Genomic DNA, 6,000 nt, shown 5'->3' on the forward strand with positions numbered 1-6,000 from the left:
GAGATAATGACGAGACAGTGAATAATAATTATCTGTCCTCAATATTCTGAAGCAGAAATTAGCTTCCCCCTATTCATAGATTAGGAGGCACTGTAATTGTACAATATTGTAATTGTAGAATAGCCCGACTGCTATCAATGAACAATTACATTGGGCGGAATTTTACGCCCCCTCTCACCGGCAGGGTTTTCCAGTCCCTCCAAAGTCAATGGATTTATGAACAGCTCGCCGCATTTTCCACTGTGACGGGGCTGTAAAATTCTTTCTGTTGGTTGTTTCTTCTTCCTGATTTAGATAAAGGGCTACCATACAAGACTTTTAAAACCAAGCTCTAAATTTTAAGTAATAATAGAGCAAGTAAACAGTTTTGTTCCAAACAGTTATCAACGTTTTTGAAAAGCAATTTGCATGTGTGTCCATTCCAATTTTATTTTCAGGCATCAATTTCTGAGAACATTCCTGAATAGCAAGTTATATTACTGCTTTGTAAAGTGCAAAAAGGAAAAAAAAAATCCCTCTCAAATAGCAAGCACAACAAAATATGGTGATATTGTTCATGTTCATCAGAATTTGTAGAGGGAATAATAAGCTTTTGACCAGAAAGACCGAACACTATTGGGGCATTGCAGTCTGTTGTAAAACATAAACTATTAACTTTACATAAACCAACAAATAGAATTTATTTTTAACCATTATAATGTGCTTAGTTTTTATGGTTATTACTGAATAAAAGTCACAGACAACTTATCAGATATTAATATTGTCAAGGTATTTTCTAACATCCAGAACTTTTCAGCAAATATAAATTCAGTCAGGCGCATGTGCTTTGTCTGCTACGAGTGCTTACCACAGTAGTAACAGCTTGTGCTTTGTTAGCATCTTTATTGTAATAAAACATCTGAAAGCACTTCAACAGAGGTAAAAAATAAACAATGCAGCCTTTTAGGGTTTAATTTGAAGTTTCGGCTTTGAATTGCATGATTCCTGAGATCTGGTAGTTGTGAAGCCAAAGCTCGATATTATTGTTCTTCAGGCAACATAGATGATTCCTGCTGCAAGACCACAGAGTGTCTCCCTTCAAGTGCATTCACATTCTCCAGGTTTAGTGCCAGTCAAAAACTTCAGTGCAAAACAAAACTGCTTTGAAACCAATATTGAAGGTGCAGCTTAAATGCAACCCTTGTTACTCTATTAAAATCTTCTAAAAATCCAATGTTATCCACTAAGCATTCTTGAACCTTTATGTCATAATCTCAAAGGAATTATATAGAGCTAGATAATGGGTGTGATTTGTATATTGTAAACAAATGAACTTGTTTTTGGCAAAGGAGCTATTGCATTTAAATATACTTTTTTCTGCCTACTGTTTTAACCATTTTGTATTTATAGATTACAGAAACAGAATGATTCTGAAATATCAAGCTGGTTGATGGGTTTAGGATTAATGTGGTGTCTGCAGTGCCACATTATTCTTCATAGCAATGTGATTCTTCTACAGCAGAATGACAAAGATTTGTAGCTGCTGTTTTTAAATTGATGAGCTGCCTTCAGGTGTAATTAATTTCAAGTAGCATTTATCGCATCTTCCAAAATATTAATTAGTAAATGTGCTTATTTCCATTTGTTATGCGGGCATAATTCTAAATTGACATTTCCATTATAATCACGTGACTGCATAAGCAAATTATTTTCCTAAATAAAAGTATTTTGTAGTTGTGCCTCACGGTGATGATGGAATGCAGCGACCTTTCTTGGCAATAAAAATTATACCGGGGTCGCTTTGAACTACAGTTCACCAGATTTTGAAGTGTTAGTCTCTTAGCTCAGTCCTGGGCATGCCAGTATTTATGTTAAAAAGCAAAATACTGGGGATGCTGGAAATCTGAAATAAAAACTGAAACTGCTGGAAAAACTCAGCAGGCCCAACAGCATCTGGAGAGAAATGGAGTTCATGTTTCAAGTCTGTATGACCCTTCTTCAGAGCTGAGTATTAATGTTGCCAGTTTGTATACATTGATAGTGCTGTGTATAGGAAGCACCAGGGCTCAGTTGGAGATTGTAGAGATTGCTTCTATTCAATATTAATGAATAGATAAGTTAGGATAGGTTTTCATTTTCATCTCTTGGCAGCAATCAATGGAATGAAAATCGGACTGGGTTTATTAAGCACGAGTGAAATGATTTCCAGTAAGGTAATGAGGGTGAAGATCTGCCCCATGGTTTGTCCAGAGATCCAAAGGCATTCTAGTCTGGGATAGTGATTTTTGACTACTAATTCTGAATTCTTTGAAAAAAGTAAAGGTTTGGCATTGGCCGGAGTTCAGGAGGCAGGGACTTCCCACAAATTTAAGTTAGCAGTTCACAAAAAGAAATTGTCAATTGTTGAGAGTATGCTTATGTGTATTTTGTAGTGTGCAGTAAAAGTTGTTTGTATTTCAAAATGTGTCCTGACTTTCCATCAAAGGGAAGCTGGTATCAGTGGTCTTTAGCCCATCTTTGAAGAACAAACAAACATTGTCTCTATTATTTTCATATTCCAAGAAATGTGGAGAATCAGGTGTTCTCAACTGTGTAAACTGTAAACTCACTCATCATTTATGTAAATATGCCATTTATTAGTTCAAAATCTATGGCTGAGATTTTCCCGCGGTGGGAATTAATGAGAGTGGGGCAGAAAATTTGACAGACCAGCCAAAGGTCTGTTGACCTTGGGCAGGGATTTCTGGTCCCATGGCAGGTGGAACCAGAAAATTCTGCGTTATGTCTTTTAATGGAATCCTTATTCACTCCAGCTCTGTAAAGAGAGTGATATATTCCAGTGGCCAAGGATTCTGGGTTTTCTGTTACATTCCTTGGCTCGCATCATCACTTGCCTAGATATTGCACCGAAAAGGATGTGTTGCAGATTGACCTTAATTGCCAGGGCAATGGAGTATAAAAATACAGAAGTCTTGCTCCAACTAGGGCATTGATGTGACCACACCTAGTTTTGGTCTCCTTATTTAAGGAGGGATATATTTGCATTGGAGGCTGTTCAGAGAAGGTTCATTAGGCTTATTCCTTGGATGAAGGGGTCAAATTATGACAAAAGGTTGAACCGTTTGAACCTATTCTCACTGGAGTTTGGAAGAATAAGAGGTGATCATATTGAAACATTTAAGATTCTGTGGGGTTTGACAGATGCTGAGAGGATGTTTCCCTCATGGGGGAATCTAGAGCTAGGAGGCACAGTTTCAGAGTAATGGGTCATTTAAGACAGAGATGAGGAGGAATTTCTTCTCTTAGAGCGTCATGAATCTTTGGAAATCTGTACTACAGAGAACAGTGGAGGCTGAGTCATAGAATATGTTCAAGGCTGAGTTAAATAGGTTTTTGATATACAAGGGAGTTAATGGTTATGAGGGGCAGGCAGGAAAGTGGATTTGAGGCCACGATCAGATCAACCATTGTGTTATTGAATGACTGAGCAGACCTGAGGAGCTGAATGGCCTACTCCTGTTCCTATTTCTTTTGTTCTTATTTGCAATGTGAGGTTTCTTTAAAGGAGTGGCGGTGACAATGAGCCCAAGGGAACGTCAAGTAGAAACCCAAAATATTGTGCCATCTCCTATTTGTATCAATACCTTTTTTCATTCTTTTATGGGATGTGAGCATCGCTGGCAAGGCCAGCATTTATTGCTCATCCCTAATTTCCCTTGAGAAGGTGGTGGTGAGTTGCCTTCATGAACCATTGCAGTCCATGTGGTGTAGGTACACCCACAGTGCTATTAGGAAAAGAGTTCCAGGATTTTGACAGGCACAGTGGAGGAATGCGACATATTTCCAAGTTAGGATGGTATGTGGTTTGGAGGGGAACTTGCAGTTGGTGATGTTCTCATGCATCTGCTGCCTTTGACCTTCTAGCTGGTGGAGGTCACGAGTTTGGAAGTTGTTGTTGAAGCAGCCCTTGAAAAGTTACTGCAGTGCATCTTGTAGCTGGTACACACTGCTGCTACTGTGTGCCAGTGGTGGAGGGAGCGAATATTTATAAAAGCAAAATACTTTCCAGCGTATGCTGGAAATCTGAAACAAAAACAGAAAATGCTGGAAAATCTCAGCAGGTCTGACCGCATCTGTGAAGAGAGAAACAGAGTTAACGTTTCGAGTCCGTATGACTCTTCTTCAGAGTTTTGAGTCTGTTTGACTCTGAAGAAGTGTCATACAGACTCAAAAAGTCAACTTTGTTTCTCTCTTCACAGATGCTGTCAGACCTGCTGAGTTTTTCCAGCATTTTCTGTTTTTGTGTGAGTGAATGTTTATGGCTGTGCCAATCAAGTGGGCTGCTTTGTCCTGGATGGTGTTGAGCTTCTTGAGTTTTGTTGCAACAGAGAACTCCACAGCTGGGAGATTCCAAGTCAACATGAAGGAGGTGGCACAACCCCATGAATACCTCATTTGTGAATTGTAGCCATCTCAAGCATTGTTCCTGGCTCATTGCTAAGGTGAGCCATCCACCCAGAAGATTTTTTGTGGGTATGGTCTTCTATGGAGAGTCCTCCTCTTTGCTCATCACAGTGCTTTCCCCTCTCTGCCTTCTCCTCCTCTCCAGTCCTGCTCATTTTTCAGAGTATAACATACTTGCCACCATACCTACACAATACAATGTTACTTCCACACACACTGTAGACAGCAAAAATCTCCAAATTTCTCCAGTAACTCATCATAAGTGCTTCCAGAAACTTGGTCTGAACACGAGTAAGTCAAAAGCACCTCAACTGCAACTTACTGAGCGGCTCTTCAAATACCCCAGAACAAGACCCACCTTGCTTCATAATGCTTGCTTCATAATAAATAACAAAGACATTGCATGATTAAACTTGGTGTATTGCGATTGCATCAGGCTGTTCACTGCTACACAACTGAATTTTGGACCCTTTCTCTATTTATTAGATGATGTCGGCTGTTTTGAAATGATTATAGTTTAGTAAATGTACTATAAGTCAACATCACTTCAGTTTTTGTTTGGAACAGCTTGTAGTGCATTACACTGCAACAACATTCAATGAATTTGCATAAACACCTCCACAAGCTTAAATAAAACTGAATACCGTCAAGGATGACAGATATGAACATTTCAATTACATTTGTTTTGTTTGTTTCCATTATAAAGTTGATTTTCCAGGCAACGTTTCATGGTGACACGTTTAACTTTATTTACAAGACAGCAGCAGCAACTAAATGCATACATTAAACTCTATGGAGAGAATTTTCTTCCCGTCGGATGGGCTGGGCGGGAGTGGGCATGCAGTCGATTGCCACCCGTGATCGGCTGCACGCCACCATTTTAACTGGGCGGGCCAATTAAGGTCCGCCCAGCATGATGCGCACCCGAAAGTGCTCAGCGCTACCTGTGCGGGCGGGGGGAGGAGGAAGAGTCGCAAAAGAGCACACAAATCTTCCTGAGACATTGTCACATGAGGTGGGACATGTTTATCAATTTACATGAAACACTTTGTTAAATTAATAAGCCATTCATGAAACCTCATCCCGCCCGTGGATGAGATTCCACGAAAAATGCAAAGGCCTCCTGGGCTCTTTGCCTGCCTTAACCTTAAGGTTGGACAGGCAGCCCTGACAAGTGCCTCAATTAGTTGATTAATGGCCTTAATAGGCCTTTGACAGTTTGGCGGGCGCGCAGTCAACTCCGGTGCATGCCCACTGAACTGAAGACCGGAATGACACACAGTGACATCGGGACGCACACCCGCCATCACCGCATGTCATTTTATGCATCAGCCAGCGGTGCCCGCCCCCGCACGACGACCAGAAGATTCAGGCCTGTAACTAAAGAAGAACTCTCCGCTGGAGCTTTCCCGCGCCACTAGCTCATTGGTCTGAGCCACCACTAAATTCCAGTGGGCTCTGGGGTGATTGGTGTCAATTTGTTCATTAATGAGCCTAATTTCCTTCCCGCTGCGAGTAGATGAGTTTCTCACATCAGCCTCTTCCCACTTCCAACTT

The sequence above is a fragment of the Carcharodon carcharias genome, chromosome 8 (genome assembly GCF_017639515.1).
Source record: "Carcharodon carcharias isolate sCarCar2 chromosome 8, sCarCar2.pri, whole genome shotgun sequence".
NCBI classification, from domain to species: Eukaryota; Metazoa; Chordata; class Chondrichthyes; order Lamniformes; family Lamnidae; genus Carcharodon; species Carcharodon carcharias.